Source organism: Ammospiza nelsoni, chromosome Z (genome assembly GCF_027579445.1).
Source record: "Ammospiza nelsoni isolate bAmmNel1 chromosome Z, bAmmNel1.pri, whole genome shotgun sequence".
Taxonomy (NCBI): domain Eukaryota; kingdom Metazoa; phylum Chordata; class Aves; order Passeriformes; family Passerellidae; genus Ammospiza; species Ammospiza nelsoni.
The window spans coordinates 62080252-62105264 of record NC_080669.1 but is presented as its reverse complement, the minus strand read 5'-3'; the positions used below and the strand labels follow the sequence as shown (position 1 = coordinate 62105264).

The 25013-nt window shown below is 34.6% G+C and overlaps 1 protein-coding gene across 1 annotated transcript in view; it reads right to left on the bottom strand.

The window, feature by feature from the left end:
* The window catches only part of FBXL17 (F-box and leucine rich repeat protein 17), a 279309-nt gene that overhangs the window by 15528 nt on the left and 238768 nt on the right, over positions 1 to 25013 (bottom strand). The window lies entirely within an intron of this gene.

Sequence of the window (25013 nt, the reverse complement as noted above, 5' to 3'; positions counted from 1 at the left end):
TTTCTCATTGTTCATTTTGGTGATGTAAGAATGATGCTGGGTCTCACTGTCACTTTTTCTTCACATACACTTTTCCAGTAAAAAAATAAAGAAAGAGTTAAAAAAGTCATAAGGAATTAAAAGAAAAATTTGAACCTCTATTAAAGGAAAAGAAAGAGGATCTGGAATTTCTGAATGGGCTGAAAAAAGGTATGTAGGAGAAAACGATAAGGAATCTGACCAGCTGGGACGGTTTTGTCATTGCATGACAATGACACAAAAGATTAAAATCACTGGCACCCTGGTTGCCATGGACTGTAGCACTTTTCAGACATATGGACTCAGGAAGTCAAGCTGGGATTTATTAACAGAAATTCTAGCAGCTAAAATCTCAGTCTAAGAAAAAAGGCCAAGGTTTCTGGTGTAGAAGTCAGCCACCTGTATATAATCAAGGGGTAGGATGTTCACACAGTTTTTAACTCCAGTTATAAGGCAGCCGTTGAAAAGGAAGATGAAGGAGTGACTTATTCCAAGTAACGTGTGTATCTTTAAAGAGTTGATTTTTCAGCAGCTATGGGGCTGTTCTGTTCATGCTACATTCCCAAATGTCAGGGGAAGAAAAAAAAAAGGAGGAATTTCAAAGAGCTGGTAGCCCTTGATATACAAGATATTGATCTTAGCTAATCAGCATGTAAATGAGATCGAGAAGAAGAGAAAAAGAACCCACCACACCTTCCAGTGGTTCCGCAAAGAACTGCATTGCTGGTGTACAGCAGTGAGGGTATTTGGATTATTTACAAATATCTAGGTGGACTTGATTAGCAAACAAAATGAGCCAAAAGATGCCAGAAACATTCTCAGAAGCTGTGGAAGGGGAAGTAATGCATAATTTCTTCCTTTCAGCAGCTTTCCAAAATATTAACTGAATTTTGTTACTGACATATTGTATGTATGATAAAAGCACCTAAGTAGTTTCTTTACGGTTTCACTGATATTTGTAGGACAATGCCAATTTCCTAGTCTCTTTCCAGCACATTTCTTGAAAAGAAATCCTAATTTTCCAAACTATAAATACATATATAGCAGAAAAGAAACTTCCTACATTTTTACACACCTTTTGAAATATCACTATAATAAAAAGTAGGGATAGTTAGAAACTTTTTGAATACATTTTTCAATAGGAAAACCTATAGTAATTATAGATCATTGTACCTCCACACAAAATGTTATAGACTTGAAGTAGGGCAAAAATACTGAAAGCCTTCCACTACATTAGAATAATGTAAGTTCATTTGAATATTTTGCCACTGTTTTAAAGTTACAACCATATTTTGCTATTTTCAGTGCTTCATGTAAAACTGACAAAGAGAAGAAAATCAATAAAGAATACTATCATGAAAGTGCCACTAAAGACCAATAGAACACACTGGCAAAATCTGTCCCCAGATTAGCAGACATCTCTCTGGAAAACCAAATATTTTGACAACAGTGTTATACTGAAGTTATATGTTAAACTGAAGTCATATAGTACTACACTTCATCTATCAAATACAGAAGCTATGCCATTTGAAAACTCCAATTACCATATTTTCTGGAAATTTCCATGTGTGGAACTGCATCCTTACAAGAACATTCCTGGTTACAGAAAAGACACACTATGCAGTTTCTATCAGCATTCAGCAGTGGGAGATAAAGAAAGCCCATGAGAACCAGTGAAAATGTAATAGTACTTTTCCAGAACACTTTCCTCACATGAAAAATGTGGCCAGGGATTTTCTAAACTGGAGCTTATGCCTCTGTACTCTCGTAAGTTCATCTGATCAGTCTTGTAGCCCACAGAACATAACATCCATAACATCCTGTGGCAAGGAATCCTGCAGTTCCGGATTCTTTCCTCTTTGTAAAATCACCTTCCCTTGTGGGAAATGCTTCTTGGAAATCCCAACAGACTGTATCAACCAGGTCTTCTTTATTGCTTCCTGATTTCTCCAAAGTACTGAAGTACAACCTCTCTTAACAGCTGTGTCAACACTTCCTGGATACATTGCATTTATTCACATGTTCACTAACTGCATTCCATATAATAATTAACTCACCTTATACAGGCAATAGATTTATCAGCTAATATTTTTCTGATCTTCCCTGAAACATTTTTTTAAATACTTCTTCAAAGCAGTCCTGTGGAATCAGGCCAGTTTACATGAAGAATTACACAGTGCAGCAAGGAGCCTGGCTATTTCATCCTCAAGTTCTTTTACTGAGTACACAGATGTCTTGCTTGCATGAGAAAAACATTTTAAGCCACAAGTTTCAGCTAAGAAAATGTTTGCTTTGCTCAACAGCTTTTCTTCCTCTGTGCACTGGCTCACAATAATCAGAATACACTGCTATTATTCAAAAGCTTGGTAATAATTTAATGAGGAAACATGCAGCAAACCCCTTACAAAACTAAGTTTGAATTCTGTGACTTGAGAAGCTGTAGCACAATCAGCAGTGAATAGCCAAAAGTGTGCTTGAACACTAATGACAGCTGGGCTTAAAAACATAGTCAGCAATCAAAGGGAAGAACCTGACACACTGAAATTAAGCAGAGAAGGATACACAAAAATACCCAGAGTAGTTTGAAGATGTTGGCTTTGACATATGAACCTCTCTTTTTTTTGAATATTTAACAAGGCATCCAATTATTTTTCTCCTTTTTATAGTCCCATTTATTTTGGCAAAAGCAACATACCATATTTCTTTTTCCAGCGCTAGGTTTGTGGAATGGAAATCAACTGATGTACAGCCCCTACTCTGCAAAAGATAATGTCTCCAACTGGAATTGGAAAATCATCCCTACACCTTGAACTGTATCAAGCAAAACTGGTTTTTTTGGTTGTAATGGTACTTGGCTATTGAAGTTGAAAGGACCAGGTTTGTAGGAAAGGGAAACATCTTCTGGATGATCAGCTGGAATAGTTGAGAAGACCAGACAAATTTCATCCATAGTGCACTACCACTCAGAGCAAATTGTAATTTAACCTCACTTTATTTTAAACTGATTAAATTAAACTGACACATATAAACGCATCAGAAATGTCTGTCAGAGGGAAGGTCTCTGTTCAGCTGTGCAAAACCTGTGAACCCAGAGGCTCCTAAGTGGGTGTTAGCTTCAAGTCTAAGGTTGCTATATCAGAAAAATAAAAATATCTTTGCTATAAGATCATTGGCCTACTCTTAATTTAATTTGAAGTTATTTTTATGTCTGGAAACAATATTACCAAATACAACTGTTTGGAAATCTGGTGTATTGAACACAGTTATGTGCAATTAAAAATATTTTTTAATGACATGCATCTACTACACTGTAGAGTGCTTCCTTAATCAATAAGTCGTATTTCGATTTAACTGAAAATAAACCTGTAAGGTTTAACTGTCCTTCTGTTTTCTTCCTGTTATTACCTAGAATGCAAATGTACAAGACACTGCATTTGGTCAGCCTTCAGCGAAGCCTGGACAAAAAAGCTTTTACAATTAATTGTGATTGATATCTTTCATACACCAGGGCATTATGGACACACATGAATTCATGCAAAAGTAATTTTTGCATCTTTCTTTCTCTTTCTTTCTTTCTTTCTTTCTTTCTTTCTTTCTTTCTTTCTTTATTTCTTTCTTTCTTTCTTTCTTTCTTTCTTTCTCTCTCTCTCTCTCTCTCTCTCTCTCTCTCTCTCTCTTTCTTTCTTTCTTTCTTTCTTTCTTTCATGTCAAAAGCACTTAAATGTGCAAGAATTAGAATTCAAAATTTCCAATCTCTCTAAGGGTTTTAGAAAGAGGAGAAATCAATCAGTCAACCAAGGATTACCAAGAAGCAGTCTTCTTACAGAACTTTCCATGATATTTTTATTTTTACATGTATACGTTATGTAATATACATCTATAATTCATATTTATCTATTAATATCTATATAAAACATAAATTATACAAAAGAACATACTGTATTATCTTTTAATTTATTTTATAGCCAAAAGCTATTAAGGTGGCTTTGACAGTTATCTACTCACTCCTGGGGAGCCTAATTTTTTAAAAAAAATTAGAAGTTTATAAGACTTAAAACTGCAATAAGCAGATGTAATAGAAATAAAATTAGCAATGAAACCATATTTTTAACATTCAGGTGTTAAAAATATGGTGTAACAGATCAGCTTAGTGGATTTGGAAAAAATCTTCTGCTGTTGTTGGTGCTACAGTGTTATTCTCATTTGCCTGAGTTATTTAAAAAATGAATGGACAAAGCTCTGGAGAGAGAAGAAAATATTCTACAAGATAGACCAAAAATAGGCAACCTAAAAAGTATTTTCTATCTTTTATTTATGTTGCTCTATTGAATTAGAAACAAAAGAGAAAGATGAAAATCATCCAGATAAATTATAAACATCTGAATGCACTGAAGTTTTAACAGTCACCAAAATTATTTTGATATTTCATTTAAAGTGATTTGTGGAAATGAACTTTAAAATTAGCATGCAATTAGACACAAACACTTGCAATTTGTAAAATACTGTTGAATATAGACGATACACTGCCATCTGATTTCAATACATTATTACAATTACAAATAGAAACCTTAAGTTATATATGTTAATAACACTCCCTACAGTATAGCTTAAATATTGCTTATATATAGAAAAGGCTTTTCTTTACAAATGCTTGCCTATAAAAACTTACATTAAGGCAACAGAATTTTATTCTCCAGAGCAAATCTTGATGCCATGAGAAAAAGCTCCATCATTTTGCCCACAATGCTTACTGCACATTTAGTCCCTGCACTGATGAGGCTGGTGGTTGTCTGCCATGCAAATTACTAAATCCTGCAGTTTAGCTAATCTGCTATGTGCGGAAAGGCAGTACATGCCAATTTCCATTTCCATGTGTCAAAAGGTGTTTAGCTGCTGCAACCATGCACAGCAGTGGAAGAAATCACTGCTTTGCTACCTTGCTCATCCAGCAGAGGAATCACAGCTCACAACTCATATTGCCTATGCCTCAAATGAAAGACTCACTGAGTGATACAACTTTTTATGCAATTCATTTATTTATGTTTTGAAATTTTAAGAGTATTTCGATGATCAAATGAATGTTTGTTAATCATACCCTGACATAAATAATGCATCAAGCATTGTAGTTCATCTTGTAGCAAATAAAGGCTACCATAGATGTATCAGTGCAAAATTCCAGTTGGTGCTGGTTTCCTGGTAAAAACTCTAATTCTGCCTAGGCTTTTGGACATCCAGCTGACAGGTACTATGACATTATCTTTAATTCCTTTATAATCAAGACCTTTCATAACAGCTACATTTCAGTGCCACCAGGAAATAGCAAAGCAAGCCAGACAGAATCTGTACAAAAACTGGCCTTCTACCAGGAATCTCAGCCAATTCCATTTACAGTCATGCATTTAAGTACATTCCTGGTTTTCATTGCAGCTCCCTTGAAATGAAAGTAAAAACATAGACAGAGGACATAGCTCTGAACTTCACTGTTCTCATAATCAAATGTCAATCTTTATTCCCTAACTGAATTTCCATACAGTACATCCACGTAATAGACATATAGGGGATCAAGGAAATCCTTTCCCTATGGTACCGAAGTGATGCAAAAGGGAGATTGGTCAGTGGTCATTTAAAAAACATTTTACACTACTGGTATTTTAGTATTTATAGCAAGTGCTCGCAAAACACAGTGCCCAGAAACGTATGTGAACAAATAAATACTTCATCTTTTGTAAATCCTAGAGATATTTAGAAACAAAGTTGCCCAACCTCACAAGTTTTCCCAGTGGAATGCTGTATCACTTCTCAGCATGGCCAACCTGTATTTTAACATGGTGTATTTAGTTTTTTCCCTACTGTCTTCATTTGCCTCAGGCTGCTTGAGGTCTCCTGTGATAATTTTACTGTTGAACCTTTGTGCTTAAGTTGCTTGGGCAACATTTCTTGAGAATGAAGGATGAGACTGCAACAAAATGCAGAAAGATAGAATGGCATGACCACAACAGAAAACCAAGCCAACCAGAGGCCTCAAGGAAATGAAAAGGAGACAGACTGTACTCCTTGAGCAACCCTTTTTTTCTCTAAGAGTTAAGAAAATGTGGTTAAATCTCTTCTCTCTGAAATAATATTTTAACCTTAATTTGGGAGTATGGTGGAAAACCACTCAAGTAGTGATGCTAACTGTAAGTTAAAAAAAAGAAGCTGTCTGGAAATGGTAACACATAAATTTATATATTTCTGCTTTAAGTTTTGAAAATAAAATTTCATTGTTTAACTTTTTTGTTACCTAAAGAACCATAAGGAAAATGCCTGGAGGAAGAAAGTCCCAAGGACTGAAAAGATCTCATGTGGGAGGAAAGATGACAGAGTCACCTCTCATGCAGAAAAAGTATTTTATTTTATATTTTGTATATAAAATACATTTAATACAGGTAAATACTTTTCCCTTCAGAGTCACAAAAATAAATGGTATAGAGTTACTTGTCTATGATCTGGTTATGGTAACCATAGTTACCATTAAGTTGGTACAGTATACATTGCTGTACTCAATACAAACTTAATTAACTGATACAAAGAAAATCATTAACTAACAAACTTACCATAAAACTCACACATAAAACTCCTACACATAAAGCTCCATGAAACATATGGCACTTAGAGGGCTATGACTTCCCAAGTAAAATTTATCCTATTGCATGATTTACTTCTTCATCTTGGCTATTTGATACAACTAAAAGTATGCACAAATCATAAACATTTACAAGTACAAAGCTTACTACTTTGTATTAAATTGTTGCCCTACAATGTAAGCAAAGCTTTGCCCTGAACTATAAATTAAATTGAAAATACAGAAAAGAATGATCTTTCAAAATTATCTTAAATGTTACAACTATTAAGTTTCCCCGAAAGTCCATACTAAGAACAAAGCTAACCTATGGATAGAAAATGGTTTGTTGTGTTTTATAAAGGTCTCTCTCAAAAAAAAAAATCCAACATTGACAACAATGAATTAATCATAACTGTATCTGCAGTCTAAATTAAATCTATTAATCCAAACATAAACTCTGTGACTTTTCAGCCATTTCAGGATATTTTACTCAATGCATACCAACAGCAAAAAACAAATCAAAACAAAGCATCCTACCGTCCCAAATCTTCAAAACAAGGATGCAAAAAGATCTTCGTACTACAAACTGAAAGGCATGCACCATATTTACTTCTGTTCTGACTGCAGACCTCTTATAAAAATATTTTAAAAAACCATTTCAGAAATGGATTGCAGAAGTGTTTGGAGTTGTTGATTTTAACCCCTAGGTTTTAAGCTAAAATAGCCCCTACGGACCAAGCTGTAATATATCAGCTCAATTTTCACTTTCCTGTGGACACTAAAACATAACTCATTTTCTTTGCATTATTTTATACTGAAGTAATTTCCATCATTGTCATATACATAGTCTGAATATCAATGGAAGGCAGTAAGCCTGGCTTCAATCCCCAAGAAAATCATGGCACCAATTTTCCTGGAAACCACATCTTAAGGACAGAAAGATGACTGGGAACAGGCAGCACTGATGTAGCAAGTGCAAACCAAGCCTTGTCAATCTGATTGCCTTCCTATCATGAGACAACTGGCTCTGTGGACAGGGATATGTAAATTTCTTTTTTTTTGTATCAGGAGACTATTGAGAAGAGGTGCTATGGACTCTTAAAATTACTTCTTCCAGTCTACAGAAAAAAACTTTTTTTTTGTCACATTAACAATGACCCAAAAAATTAAATGAATCCTTTTAATAAGGAACAAGGAAATTTAAGTTCTGTCTTTTCAAAATAAATAATGTGGCTTGGGCTTATTTAAACAACACATACCTAACCTCTGAGAGCTGTAACTCCATGCTGCTGTTGTATGCAGAAGCTTAGTAGAATTCAGATACAACAGCCACTATTGATGAACAGCAAAAAGCGAGATCTGTAAACCTGAATGATCTGAGGTACATGCAATGCATTAACCTAGAGAGAAAGGAAAGAAACAACCTCTTTTGAAATTCTGAATTGCTTGGATAACTGGTGTATGCAGTGCTCCCAAAGTTCTGTGAACTTTTCTAAAAAGTCATTCCTTAGAGTACTCCAGGAACTATAGATAGTCACAGAAAGTAGAACATCAAATATGGAGCGATCACTTAATGTTTTACTGGAACAGTTTAAGATCATAAACTGGCAGAAGCTAGAAAAATCACTTTGTAACACTTAACAAAGATATATTAATTTATATAGAATTTTAAGCTATTAAACAATAGTATGCACATTGCACATATGTAATATGCACACCTACATAATTCAAAATATTACAATCACTTATTAACAGACTATTCTGGTGAATTAATTAAGTTTGTCAACTCCAAATTTCACAGAAGAAATAAAAATTCAGGATGTAGAAATGCTGGTTGTCAAAAAAAGAAGAATTTTACTTTAGCTCTTAGTCACATGGGATTGTAAGAGAGGGGGCAGAGAGTAAAGATGCTTTCCCAGAGAGGGAATTTAACGGTTTAGCCTGTTCAATTGTGAGATCAGGCAAGATTAGAGCGCGCCTCTTTGGAGAATGACAGAAAGTAATCCTAAATGATGTGGGAACACACCCTTTTGTACATTTAGCTTTGTCTTTCTCTCCTAAGGAATCTAGCTACTGTATTCTTCTGATTAATAAATTGTGACTTTGAAAAGCCTGCTTGATGGTCTGCAAATACTTGCTGAGACAAAGGATGACATCTGTGACAGAGGTCTGTACTCATTCTGCCAAAGACTGAAAATGTTGAAAACACAGGTCCTAAGCTCAAGAACAACAGAATTATGCATTTTGCCTTTTTAAAGAGGAATCATAAATTCATCAACTTGAAAGGGTACACATCAAAAAGACTAAAAGACTGAAGGATGAAGAACATCTAATTAATGCATGACAGCGTGTTACTTCTGTCACGCACTAAAGAATTTCACACTGTTTGATGGTAGAACAATAACTACTTAAATCATGATTCAGTGTAACAACTCCTAATTTTTGATAAGCTTAGCAGCAAGTGGAGTACAATAGATACAATTTTAGTACATAAAATTGAATCAAATTGAGACAAAAGAGCCAAATAAATACTTACTAGAAGATAAAACTGTTTACAAAAATAGAATTTTATGTACACATTCTGAAAGTGGAAGAAAATGGTTGAAAGTTTAGAATTTCAGTGTATAACTCCTGATGTATATCTGTTCTGTACTCAACAAGAGGTTAGATATTTGACTGTTCACCAGAACACACAAAAAGTAAAAGGCAATACTTTCGCAAAATGTAACAGGCAATGCACCCAAATAAATCACACAGCATGAAGCATTACACCAGATAGGCTGTTCATGTATTTCAATGACTATGCAAAACTTTTTAACTCCCAGAAAAAAATCCCAATGCCATTTAAGATATTGATACCGTATTTACTGTTCTCTACTTTAAGAGTACAGATTATTACTCATAAGAATCACATATTTATTTCTCTAACCCAGACAGTTCATACTCACTCTCCTTACTCAGTCTTCTTGCAATATGCTAAGTGAAGACTGGAAAATTTGGGTTCATGCAATAGAATTAGGGTCGTTGTGTAACCTTGTATAGTGGTATGCCTGGGAACTCAGAGCAAGGGCTAGACAGAACATCACTGAACAGAATGAAAAAATTACTGTGCTTTTCAAGACACTATGGATTATGTTATCAAAAGGCAGCTATGCTTGAAAGGGATATGCAGAACAGAAAGTGAGTGATCTTATGAAATATAACACATTTTGAAAGAAATTAAGAGAAGACAAAAGAACAAAAATTTTAAAAGTGAAACAAAAAAGATTCATACACATATACATGTAGACATATTTGTATAGTCCACATAAATACACAAATATTTGATAAGAGAGAATATTAACATCTTTATGAAAACTCTTTATAGCTCTGGAATATTATTCTCTGGCACATTATGTTTCCCCTTTAACTATGTTTCTTTTTTTTCCTTAACAAATTATAATAATAAGAAAGTTTTCATTGAACATAGTAGAATGCTTTCTATGTGCACATCTGCAACATTTTGGCTGTGCAATGAACTGCTAGAAATGTGAACAAACAAACCAATGCAAACCCTCAATATATCAGATAAAGCATCACATATGCTGATTGTCAAATTTGTCTGCAAAAGACCTGTGTATTTAATACCAGTCCAACAACTATTTCCCACATTGTTGAGGACCACAGTTTGAAAGCTATTATTTCAAAGAGAGGTCCAGAAAGAGAAGGAAGAAATTATTCAACTTGAGATGGCAGTAAGAAAGTCAAAATTAGTCTATAGCATACTGAAGAAATGCTTAGGCTTGTATTAGAAAAGCAATCTGAAAAATAGCAGCAACAGTTGATATTACCTAGTGATGTGACTGATTAACTATTATGGCATTTCCATAAAATAAGAGTCTGAAAAAAGAACATTCAGACAAAATAAACCGTGTGCACCAGTCAAGCTGCTCTTTGATCTCTTTCTTAAAGATACTTTAATTTTTGTCTAGCATGTCTTCATACACTAGTTTTACCCTCTTTCATCAACAACCAATTGTTACCTATGTAACTAACACTAATATGACTGCTACATTTAGGAAGCTTCACTGAAGATGTAGAGCTAGTCAGGTATCACCTTGAATTCTGAGTTCAGTTTGGGCCCCTCACTACAAGAAGGACATTGAGGTGCTGGAGGGTGTCTAGAGAAGGGCACTGGAGGTGGGGAAGGGTCTGGAGTGCAAGTCTGACTGGGAGCAGCTGAGGGAGTTGGGGTGTTTATCCTGGAGAAAAGACAGCTCAAGGGAGGCTTTTCTGCTCCCTACAATTCCCTGAGAGGAGGCTGAAGCCAGGTGGGAATCAGCCTCTTCTCCCACATAACAGAAACAGGATGAGATAAAACAGCCTCAAGTTGAGACAGGAGAAGCATAGATTTGATCCTGGGAAACTTTCTTCACCAAAAGCATTCTCAATTATCAGGAAAGGCTGCCCAGGGCAGTGGTGGAGTCACCATTCCTGGAGGTATTTGAAAGACATGTAGATGTGGCACTCTGGGACTTGGATTAGTGCTGGACTTGACAGTTTATGGTTGGCATAACGGTTGGAGTGCATGATCTTGAAGGTTTTTCCCAACCTAAACAATTCTGTGATTCAAAAGATAGAGCATATGGACAGCTAGAGCTATGGGACAACATAGTTCTTCAGGAACAATTTTGAAGACAAGTATCAGACAAGGCAATTAGTTTAAGAGTAAGGGATACAGTTCAAGTAAAACAGTAATGTTTCTGTTTCCATTGTTGAAGGGGGAAAACCTAGTTGAGCAGGAGCGGGTATGAAGCTAGGATACAGCCAGGATGAAATGAGCACAGCCAGTGACAGCATTTATTTTACAACCTTAAGCTTGTGCAGACTTCTTATCTAATTATGCCTCACTACATTCATGGGTAAGTGTTTAAGGCAGCTCTGGGAATAGCATTTGCTGTTAAAGGCTTTGCAGTGATCAGCAGAAGCGCAAACACTGTATTTTGTCAAGGAGAAATGAATCTCCACATGCAGAGAAGGCTGGACACCCATGGAAGAAGACACGAAGATGGCTAATGCAAGGTCCATGTTACCCTTCCAGATGTGCAGCTTTCCCTAGTTTCCCAAAAGCAAACATATTTGCCAGAGTAGAGTTTAAGCTATTGCCAAGATGTTAACTCTATGTGATTTCTAAAGTAAAATAAAATAAAGTAAGAATTAAAACACATGCTTTTATAAATAATCTATAGGTATTTGTTTTATTTCACTGAACCCTGGAATTGATATAATTTTTCTTAAAATTGCTGAGTTAAAGGATATTAGTGAAAGTAACTTTAGAGATATAAAAGGTATCCAAAAGGGACAGACAATAAGGTTTCATGCAGTGGCTGACAGACTGCTTTGACTGTTTCCTATTGTAGCAATTGTTGCTTAGGTCTTAGATCACAGCATGAAGTCACATACAGCATGTGCTGCAACAAATCTATACAATAAGGGAAGGACAGACTGTCAGCCTCAATTCTGCATTTTCCTGGTTTTGTCAGCATGTATCAATCCACAGCTCAACATAAATTAACTTTAACACAGGATTCTGTGTCTGTTAACACAACATTTAATACATTCCAATGCAGTTATATTGTTCTGCTTTGGAAAACACAGTCAGAGAAAAGTGATGTAACTTGCCATTAATTTCATTATGACTAATGCAACTGAGGTTGTTCATATAAGTCAATACAACTGGATGCTGAGAGTGAGCACAGCTGACAAGGAGAAATGAAAATACTTTAAAAAGGTTCCATATGGTGAATCATCACAAGTTGACTTGAAAAATAACAAGTGAACTACTTTCAGAAAACTTGAAGATCCTCTTTATTTAATATCTAAATTAAGTTGTGTTTAGTCCTCTATGACAGCTAAAGCTGAGTTTTGATGAGAAAAACCATAATTATCTATAATTCCTTTAAGAGTAAGGTGTCAAATATTGACACCTACAGTGCATTCCCAAGACGTTTGTAGTTGAATGGTTACACAATCTCTCTAGAACAATAACAGTTCCAGCATTAATTAGCTGTCCTGTATGATGAATAGAATGAAACTTCATAAAATGAGCCAAGTGTATTCACCTAAGGAACTCTTTAAACAATAATTAGCATGGTGAAATGCAAACAAAAAATGCTACTTCCTAAGGGCTTAAAAATACTTGTTTTATTAAGTATTTATCCAGGCATCTAATCCATTCCCTTAAAAATAAAGGCCACTTCATGGGAACTTTACAGTAAAGCAGTTTAGTAAAGCAGAACCTTTTTTCTCTAACAAAATCCAACTGAAAACAAGAAAATACAGCAGCATTTATGCCAATCAGAGCCTTTCTAATTATTAGTACTACACATTAAGAAAATGCCAAATTTAAAATATAAATATGGTTTTGACAGAGTAAAAAATGCACAACCATGCTAAAGTAACGGCTTATCTAAGTTGCTTAGTGGGCTTTAATTTTCCTTTTGGCTCTGTAAAATAAACACCTCAATAAACATGGAAATTTTTTCCCTTTTATATGGTTGTGTAAGAATGCAATAGCTTACCTAATAACTTAATTCAGGACACTTTGAGCAAAAGAAAACTAAAAACTGAAATAATTAAGTAATAATGAAGATTCTAATGGGCTAGATAAAGAATTGGCATGCATACAGACCACATTACTTTAGAAGATAAAAAAAAATTACCCAATTTTGAATCAGGTGTTCACTTTTCCAAAAAGCAGAATACCTTAACACGGAAAAAGACACTGTTTGCTTGTGGATTGGGATATAACCAGTAGACCAAGTACAAGCTCAACCAAAGCTGTTTACTGGGAGTTACACAGTTCTATAATAAGGTCTATTTGTGTGTCAGCCCTTTGTTTTCATTACAGTTTGTGCTCACATGGCAGGAACAATTTTTGATTCAAAAAGTATTACATTTTCTTAATGCCAGTCTAAAAACAATATTAAATACATATTTGCCATAAATGATAAGCAATGTTTATGAGTATTTGTGTGAGGAAGAAGAAGGCCCCGCTAAACTGTGGATCTGAATTACCTGTAATTGTACAAATGACACCATATGTGTTAATCTATACACACTTAACGAACTGATGCTTGCAAACTTCAGTGAAAGTCATCTTACTGAGGCTAGTGACAGTCACAAGCTAACACATTTTAAGTCAGACCACCACTGAAGTTTCAGGTTCTGATACTTTTACTCATTAAAAAAGTTTAAAACCAGCAGCCTAAAACAGTCTGATGAAAAATCTATTTGATCAACACTGGAGTATTTCAGAAAACCTTAAGTTTTGTCACAGAAAAGTCCTTTCCTTCAGCAGTGGTATCACTCAGGTAAGTGATACCACTTTTTTTTTTTCTGTAAAAATAAAACAAAATGGTGCTTTATTTTCTGTAAAAACAATCTTTCTGGGAATGCTAAAGCAGTCTGTTCTACTATCAGGTAAAAAATTAAGCAAATTGTAGTTTATGAAAAGGATCCAAGCAGTCAAACACTATCCAAATGAAGATGGTATACATGGAATCTTGTTAGAGAGTGGCAAACATTTATCTGTAGCACATCTGCAACAGTTTCAAAGTCTTTTCTTGATGTGTAAGCAGTCACACAGGCTGAAGAAACAAATTTGCTCCTTTCTGCCGGAAGAATAATTACTTTCAATATTATTTATACTTTTGAGCAGCATGAATTTTAGAATTTTATGAGGAAGAAAACATGGTGAATCATTTTCTGTTTCATAATCCAGAAGGCTAAGCAGTTGTGTTAGCAGAGTGGTGACCATGAAAGCAAAACTAACAACTATTACCAACTGAAATTTCCAGATACATAATCTCAGCAGATATATTCGCTCCTATTTGCCTTCTGACAGCTTTTACAGAGGCTGTACTGCTTTACATTCCATTATAAATGACTTGGTGTACAGGTAACAGGGTGCCAGTTCTTGTTAAACAATGTGGATCACAAAATTCCAACTGCATCCATTAATAAAGGCAATGTGGAAATATGTTGGTGAGCTATTTTCAAACTTGTAACTAATTTCTATGCTGCTGAAACTCCACTATTACTATTTAGTTGAATTGTACACACACCAGGCATGACCAGGCATGAATGAGACAAAACCAATAGGTCAGTATGATGACATTTGAATTCAACATTCCATTTTTCTTCAACAGTAAGAGGAGAAAAAGAAGACAAACTTTTGCGAAGGAAGTATTTTTCCCCCTCTCCCTGCTAGCCACAAGATTCCATGAACATTACTCAGAAATATCAACAATGCTGCTACAGATAAATTTCAACAGTGAACACACCTTTGTGCATGTAGTGTAAAAAATAATTTCAATCCTTGCAATAGATCAATATCTTTGTTTTCCACAGCTATGAGCACTGCTTTTATCCTGGATACCTTTTGTTCTACTATATTGCAGACAATACATGCCCAAAGCTGAAATGGACTTCCACCACATTTTGTTGTTATTGCTTTTTGCCTCAGTATGTCTGTCTTCAATCATATTGACAGTAATTGTTAAAAACAAAAACAAAACCCAAAAAAGCCCCCAAAAAAACCCCACTTAAATTTCTTTCATTCCAAACTGTACGTTTGCCAGAACTGTGCTTACAGCTGTAACCCCCTATCCCTTGTACTTAAAGCCTTTTTGGTTGTACAAAAAAATACGATGCTGCATAGAACCTACCCTGTAAAATTCGTTATTAGCTAGGACATTAGTCAGGACACTGCTAGATAACTGAACCTCCTGTTAGCTCTGTATGTGGTAACTCCTCCTCCCCATTTATAATATTTTCTGTCAATTCTGTTACTTTCCTTGTTTCTTTCAGCCTATTTGTTGCTCAGAGTCATGCTCAAGAGCATCATAACTCCTACTCTATTAAGTAATTATGAAAACTAAATGACTCCTCTGTAAATTGAACAGTAAAATTCAACATGGACTCAAACTCAAAAGAAGAATGAGCTTACACTATTAACTACTGATTTATTTCCAATGCAAATGACACTAAAATTAGGATAATTAGAAATTATTCATACACCTACACTTTAATTTACTTTGGCAAACAAATTATGTCCACAGATTTGTCAAGCTGTAGAATCACCCAGGAAATCAGTAAAATGCTGTTGGGAAGCTAGTATTTCAGAGCTGTGTGAAGTACTTTTAAAGAATTCTAACCTGAACAAAACCCATAATCTTCTATCACTGCACTCAATGAAATGGCAATGTGAAAAATTCAGGAAACTGAAGTAAAGCAAGCCCTATACATGGAGGGGGAAAAGGAAAAAAATATTAATAGACAGAAGAAGTTTCATACATGACTATCACCTAGAAGTTGCGCTAGGGGTGGGAGACATACCTCCTCTACAGCTGATAATCTTCATTTGCCCACTAATAGATTTTGCCCTCAAAATGCTGCAAGCAGAAGAAAGCTGTGGACTTTTTACTCCCTTGTTTCCAGCTTATCCCTATCCAAGAGATGATGGATCCATGACAAAGAAGGCAAGGAAAGAGAAAAGAACAAAGGTAGCTGCATGTTTGGAGACCTCACTGGATTTTTGCCCCTCTGCTTTCCAGATTCCACACAATTTATACCAAAGTCATTACCCAAAGCCTCAAAGAAGACTGAAGTTCCAAGAAATAAAATCTCGAAACTACAAGACCTCTTCTTCAGTCTTCCAAAATTTAGTGCAAACTAGGAAGAAAACACTAAACTGTCACTTAATAATTTCAGTGAAAGAAGCCCAAGCTTATGCATCTTCCTAGGTTTTCTGAAACTGAGTACTTTTCTGACTGATTATATGGGAGAATGACACTATCATGTACTATCAATGTATTTCATACTCCTTTAATGAAAACCTCTCATTAAGATCTCAAGTCAGGAATTTAGTCCTAAACTCTAATTACAGATACATCACTAAGACATTGTCCCTTTTTGTAAAAGATTTAATTTTAATTTCCATGCAAACAAAATTGTTTTAAATAAATAATCACTTTCTGGGATGTCTATAAAAATAAAGCAACCTTTTCTCCTACTCCCACCCAAAAAAGTTAAGAAAACCAATAGATTTTGTTTTCTTGCCAAAATTATACTGAAAGTTTTACGAATGGTAGACAAATTAGAAGGAGACAAGTCATAACTGTCATAAACAGATGGCCTGTGTAAGGGTTGATAAACAGTACAAGAAGCAACAGATTGTTGTTTAATTCATCCAGTCATGTTCAAATATATATCTTGTTGTGTACAAAATTAGATCTTGGTTGCAATTTTGGACTTGGTAAATGAGAAACAGAAATCTGAATTATACTAGGCAAAATTTCCCTTTATCTTTCTAACAGCCATAAGTAACATCATAACACCTAAAGAAAATAGAGGCAAGATGATTGAAAGTTTCAATAGAATTACGCTGTAAATCTGCTGAAAATTGCCTACAATACAAAGTGAGGGGGTTTTTTGTTTTGTCTTGTTTTATTTTGATTTTTTTTTATTTTCTAAATGCAGCAACAAATTTACCTAAAGTTCCATAATACCACTCAATTTATGGCTGCATGACTTGGTTAAGAGAGAATGAACATGGATATGCTTTTCCTTATTATAATCCAGTAATTTTCAAAAAGTTTTTTGTGGACTGTAGGAACACACAATATTTCTGAAGGCCTTCATGGAAGACTCAAATATGTCATAAGGTAATCTAGAAATATTTGCAAAACATCCATATTTCCTTTACTAAATTTGTACAGATCCACAAATCAAGGAAGGCTGAACACCACTAGTGTAAATTGCTACAGTAATGTATATTTTACATGGAGGTAGGTATATTTAAAATAAAAGTGAATATTGTCACATTTAAAGCAGCAAATACACAACATTATGCATTTTAAAATGCTTAATTTTAAAAAAGCAGGCATTTCTAAATGCACATATGTATAAAAGTACAAATGAAATCTGCATGGACATCTTCAAAAGACTATTAATGTGTCCAAAGAATCATTTGCTTCATCACTTGGCTGAAAATTTCACCATATTTAAAAGAAAAACATACTTCCTCTCCCATGCCTTCCACAGACACTCACTCTTTTAAAAAAGATTTAACAGAAAGACAAAAATGTGAACTTTACATTTACAAAGACAGACATTCAATGGTTCATTGGGAGATTAAAGTCCAGGATCCTGAGACACTGAATGAAATCATCAGTCTTTTCTAAAGACATACTGTAATATCTTTGTCTATTCTGGTTGTTGCAAGTTAGCTGTTGAACTAAAATGAACTTATAGGCCTGGACATGCTCAGAGAAATTAATCTGCAACAAATTCATACAAGATCTTACAGTAAAATCAACATCTTGAAGGAAGTTAAAAATTACCTAGAAATTAGAGCACGTTCTGGGGCATATATTGAGAAGTTTTGCAAAGAACCCAGTGGAGTAGCCAGCCAATTTATTCCGAATTTTACACCAGGTTAAGACATAGCTTTAAGAAGGATGCATTGCCTTAATAAACTCTCAGTTCAATAGATGTCAACACCAGCTAACAGGGTGGAGACCAAAGCTGGGGGAAAAAGGGAAACCTCCTCACCAAATGTAATCTTTACTTTCATTTAATCATTTCAAAACAGAAAACAACTGAAAAATGTTCCTATATATTTGAATGCTTTACCAGAAATTAAAAATCATCTGCTACAAAATCAACTGTCTTGGTGCTTCTTCTAAACTACTTGCATTTTCTGAAAATCATCTCTTTTATGTAGTTTAGCTCAATAGTCATATAGCTAGCCCTCTTCCATATCTCCATCATACACCTGGATTAGAAATAAATTTCTATTTTGATCTCACTGAAAAGTGAAAATTTGACTTTGATTATTTGGATTCCATTATAAACCAAAATGTAAGCATCTTCCTCACTGACTGAAGGCCATCAATGAAAGACCTTGAAGAATGCACTGTATTAGCTCCACAAGATTTACTTTACAGTGTAAACCAACATCTGGACATAAGAAAAAACACCTAGATTAAGGTTTGTGACCTGTTGTTTCCTCTAAATATCTCAAAGATACCAAAAACTGGGAGTGAAGAAAGTTCAGCTATTTAAGGCTTATGTTAATGGGTTTGCTGTAGTCATGTAGTTAAAAATGTCTTTAATGAGTACAGTATAACAATATAATAAAAGACATTCTACATTAGAAGACTTCAAAGATAATTTACAGAAATTATATGCTTAGAATAACTCACTCTGTATCAAGTGAACTGCTCACCAGTTCAGACCAGTTACACATACATCCCAGTTATCTGAAACAAGCACCTCTGAGGGCAATTAACCTCTTGCTGAGGCATATTTTGTGTTCATAGTGTATAAATGTGTAACAGACCTCCAAAGCATAATCTGTCAGTGCTAGAAAATTTGGCTGCAGCTCTAAAGCTGTGGAAATAGTTGCACAGATTCACTAGGAACTGTATGAGTTCCTTGCGTCAGAACAACCAGAAGGGATGGTTTTTTTCAGACTGTAGGAATCTGCAATACTTCAGGCTCCCAGTCCACAGGGCCTGAGCACAGGTTTCACATTATTTACCACTTTTCTGCATTTTTCTAAGTACTTAGATGATGCTCGTCTCCCTAGAATATACAGTCACTGCCAAAAGATTCAGAAAGTTCAAATTTCAACTCTGCAACCATTTGCAAACTGGTTCTACAGGGACTGTAAACTGTATAGACAAACGCATCCATTTTGATCTCTGAAGTATTTCAGCAAGTGAGCTGAATATGTAATCTGAATATTCACTGAGCTGAATATTTCAGCTATGTGAGCTACACTCACCTAAACTTCACACATAATCGTAGCAAAAATTTGTTACTGACAATGTTATCACATAAAAATGTACTGGTGAATGTAGATAATCATGTTTGTCCTAGATGTCTGTTTTCTGAAATATATTTGTCCCTGTGCTAGTCAGACCACATAAAAGGGAGTAACAAGTCAGTGGAAAAAAAATTTAATATGATTTTATCACCTTTCACCTCAGTAAGATGATGTTTCATTATAAAAACAATAACAAGATTTGTTCCCTCTCTTTTTTATTTAATAAATGCAAAATAAAGAGTTTTTTCTTTCTAAATGACACTTCTCTGCCATATGGGAAATCCTTTAGTTCTGAAGTAAATTAACAGCTTAAATTGAAGCACCAGACATGACACAGAAGGGAGATGCTGGTCACTGGAGTGATGGTGCCAGAAGTACAACTCCCACTGCAGCAACTCATCAGCCAAACACCATGCAGCCACCCTCAGTATCAAGAAATCAATGCTATAACATATATGTAAATACATATATCTTGGTAATATATTACAAGAAATTGTAGTATTCAATAAGCACATTACGGACCCTTTCAGACAAGACAATTTCAAAAACTGCTGTTCCCTTCACTCAGTCTTACAGAGATAACAGTGACGATTTCTGTTTAGTTAAAAGCCTGCAGCAGCAAAAGTCATGTATATGGTCAAGTGGAACTGACAGAGTTTAGTTTCAATGTTCCACTTGACCATATGCAAGACTCAAGATTCAAGAACTTCTAGCAAAATACTAGTGTGTAAGTATTTTGCATTTGTGTGTAAAGCCATTCTGTTCTGAGAATTATCTCTGGGAGACAAAAATTAGAATTCTCCTAGCATTGATATTTTAAATTAAATTTTCCAAAAGAAGATCTATGCATGTAGACAGGCAATGGCTTCAGCTGTGACCAACAAGTGAAGGTTATTCCCAAGGAAGAATGCATTGTATGCTACAAAATAATCTCTAAGAATAGTTACATTGATTATTAAAGGCTGATATGAATAGTTTTAATTAAAGAGAAATTTTCTTCAAGTAAAACATGAGAAATATTTTGTGCCTGTTAAACATTTTTGTTCTCAGTCACACCTATAGTCCATTCCCAGATGGACTGAAAACAGTTACTTAGCATGGCAGCAGAAAAACATATAATAGGCATTATGATTCCTCATTCAGGAAGATCTAACCTGTCATAATCTGAAGTTTCATTCACTTCAATGGCACTATGTTGATTTTCATGACCAAGAACCCGGACCATTTTGTGGCTTCACGAAATTACACTCTCTTTCTCTAAAGCACTGCCTCAAAAGGAAGGTTTCCCGCATTCACATGAGAGTTTGTAGAATATTGACAAGTAGAATATACATATATATGTGTGTACATATATATATATATATATATATATATATGTATAAACCAGAAAGCCAACATATCTTTTCTTGAACAACCACTGTCATTAAAAGCTGCTTACTCTGTTTTATGTGTATCTGATCGCTACAGAATCCTAAGCGAGGAAAATTTGAAAGCTTGGATAAGTAACTTGGGGAGGACTATGACAAACAAATAACAAAACTGGAAAAAAAAAGTTACAGAAAATAAAATCTGAGATAACTTTAGTTTTCAGGAAAGTGCGAACTCAGATACCATAAATTTGAAGAAATACTTTAAAGCTTGGCTGTGTGTAAAGGTTTAACACTAATCAGAGCCAGTTTCATTGAAGTGACCTCCAAAAGGACAGTGGAAGTAATTGCAGAAAAGCTTCTTGGACAAGCAACAGTTTACACTTAGACCTTGCAGTAGAACAGATTACAAATGGACATGTCCACTTGGAAATCTGGCAAATTGGGTGCATCAAGAATAGGAAGTTGACCAATAGAAATGCTAATGGAGAATATTTATGAAAAATAGTAGCTTGTTTAAGACCACCTTGGGATGTGAACTGTCACAAAGGTACAAGTTGCTTATTTCTTCCTGGAATGCCCTGCTTTTCAAGACCTTCCTCTATACAAAACAAAAATTTTAGATTTTACATTGCATTTTAAAATTAAGAAGCTTTAGTATACCTATAACTGAAAAACAAAAAGGCAAAATACATAATTTATTGTGAAATATATTAAGAAGTATTATACTGATTTTTCCTTAGAAATAATATTTGTCTGACTGTAAATGAGACACCTTCAAATGTAGATTTTTCAGTGTTTGTTTTTTCAATGAAGCTTTTTCTGTAATTCAGAATAGTGTTGAAATAGGAATTCCTCTTACTAAAGAACTAAAATCTGAACATCAAATACATGTAGATTGAATCAAAATCTACTTTAAAAAAGTGTGAGGGAATAGCTATGTCCTTTATAAAATAGCTCTCACAGATTAGAAAAACCATGATTCAATTAAATAATATTTTCTTTTTCTTTTTTCCTTTTTTTTTATCTGATTGCTCATGTTGCAAACTTGGAAGATTACTGTCAAATTGTTGCATTAATAATAGATAAATGAGTACCATAATTTACAATCAATTTCAACAGCTTCTTTTGTTAACTTGTCTCTCTGTAAATTATGTTTTTTGCTCTTTCATCCTTCATATTTTATGAATATGTGTAGATAGAGACAGAAACAAAGTGAAAGAAAAAGATCAAGTGCAATGTTCAATGAAAAATAAAAAGATGAAAAATGTAACTTGTGAAATGTCTCTTTAGGCCAGCTGATTGCAGGGTAACTACCAAAAAGCTGACACACACACTTTTATTTATATCTACTCAAAAGCAAGAAAATGTCAAAGAATCAGGATGAAGCTGATTTCCCTCTTGTGTATGTGCATAGGTTTTGATTATAGGCTTTTTCCTCAATTGATGAACTATTACGTGGAGTTCTGAATATCACTTTACAAAAATAGTGCTGTGTTCAGGGTCAATACCTCTCCAACAGTTAGCTATGAAGTCAGCTATAAAGTTACCACTGATTTTTTCGGAAAAGAGTGGGATCAAGTCCTCTTTATTTTCTCTAGAAAGATTTTGGAAGTCTGTTTCCAAGAACAATAGAAAAACCCACATCTAACTAATTTATGGTATTCATTGATTTTTTTTTTTCTGCTAAGGGGACAAATTGAATGTGATTTTATACAATTTAAAAACTATCTTTCAGCTTGGGAAAAACTATGAACTTAATCTGAATATTTGCTGCACTAGTAAATACTGGCTACATGAGCAAATAAAGCTATTATCTGAAAATATTTAAAAAAGAGAAATAACAAATGTAATTTTAAGGCAGATTTTCTCCATTATCAAAGGACCAAATCCTCAAGGTTTGGTATAGTGCATTTGTTTTGAGCCCTCTTTGAAAACCTCACTGTTTTTCAAGGTTAGCTAAGGACTTTAGAAAAGAGTCTTCCTGTAATACATGCAGCGCATCTGGAATCACATATCATCTCTAAAGCAAGGAGCCATTGGTGATACTCCTTATACAAAAATACATATCTCTATTTTTAATGATAAAATATAAAAAGTCTGAGAACTTAGCAGACTTGAAGTCTTTATGCACATAACTAATCCCCTGACAAATTTCCACTACTCTCCTGTTTCTAGCATTTTTTTTTCCACTCTGTGAATTCTCTCACAGAAGACAGAAACAAGAGTACCCATATCTAAATTTAGTGTTTGCTCTAGGGCAACCAACAGGAGCCTGAGGATCATGTGCTGTGTTGCACTGCACAACTATTTGACCACCTGGGAACGTTTCCTCGTGATTCACCAACACGAGGTTTCAGTGATGGCAAGGGTTGTGAAGCACTATTACAATGCAATAATGTAACTAGAGTAAAATGTTCTTGATTAAAGGTTGGTCGCATTAGTATCATAGGTGAAATATTCCATCTAAAACCCATTTCAAAAAAGGTGTTTTTATTAGGAGAAAAGAACAAGCCAAATTAAATGTAATTCCCAAAACTTCATGAAATCTGTGACAAGGACAGGAACAAAGCATGGATCTCCTGATGTTTTCCCCCTAGTTATTTTAGTCTTTTGACATGCTACTTTCTCCATATGCAATAGAAATGTAAAATTAAGTTGAATTGACATTAATTATAGGACATGATTATAAAACTGTCCATTACTTTTAATGTCTATCTTCAATAATTTTTGCATCTTTAGAATCAATGCATAGCCACTCCAAGTTTTGCTGCAGAGTGCCAGAAAGGGAAGAGGGGAATCATAAAATACCTTTTTTAATTGAAAGCTGAGCAGTTGTTCTGCAAGCACTACCACTCTTCCCACGCAACAGCATGAATTATACTTTTTCCACCTAGGTTTTTTTCCCCTGACCTTCTTTGGCATTTAAGTGCAGAAAAGAAAGTATTTCAGGGCTGCATGTGTCACTCTCAGAGATCTGAAGTTCCGGTTGCCTGCAGGGGCCATTTAAAAACATTAGCGTTGTCCTGGGAAAAGCAGCCTTTGGACATACTCTCATCCATAACAAAAGAGATTCTAAATAATAATCAGTGTGAGAATATATTGTTTCTCTTTGACCACTGGTGTAGGAAACCTGGTTGTATCATAAAGTCTCGTGAAGAGAAGAAGCACATAGAGGCGAATAATGGGAAAATAGGACACCTATGGTGCATGCTCAAACTCTCAGGAACAGCTTTTACCGAGATTAAAAAGGGAAATGAAACCAAATCCTTTGACCAGCTTTTCAGTGAACCTTTGACTAGTTTTGCAGTGAAGTGAGTATACAGTAGCAATCCGTTCCACTCAGGGTTCTAAAACTTTTTTATGTGGTATTTATGTAAAATAGTTTTAGTTTATGATTAGATAAGTCAAGCAGGAAGTTCACTTAATTTTCACTAGAGATCTCTTTCCTAAACAACAGAAAAAAAAATTGCATTTTACCTGTAGACACAGGCACTGTCTTTAAATGAAAAGCAATTTTATTCCTCCAGTAAATGTTGATTTTTAAAAATGAACCTGGGTCAAAAGCCTTAAAAAATCATTGCAGATTCTTTGTTCGGAGGCATTAAAAAAAGTTGACAGCAGCTGGATGGGCAGCTCATGCTTTCAGAAAAAGGATCTCTTTCCTTTAACAGACTTACTGTCGATCTAGAATTACTTCTCATAAAAATAACAGAGATCAATATTTTCCAAGTTCTAAGATGAGTGCTTTTACATTTTAGTTAGTTGCAAACTGATTTCTCCAAAAAGATACTTTATTCAGCAAGTTTCTACAATTACATACAGCATATCTTTAGATATAATTCAAACTTTGCTTTGTCAAATGCAGCCTTTTATGGTTTATATATTTATATACTCACAGGTCATTTAATCAAGGGAAGAAATACTGTCATTGAAATATTTACCCTCTCTCTTCCTCTCTCTCCCTCTCTCTCTCTGGTCCCAGAGTTTTAGAACATCAACAATAAAAAGAAGTTCTACTATAAACATAAAGTACTCTGATGACATAAAAGACACAACTTTGTACCCAAGCAAGTTATTTTTCCATTTCATTTTTTGAAAGAAAGGGATTCAGGGAATGTACGTGAAACATTTTATCACTGCTCTTACATGC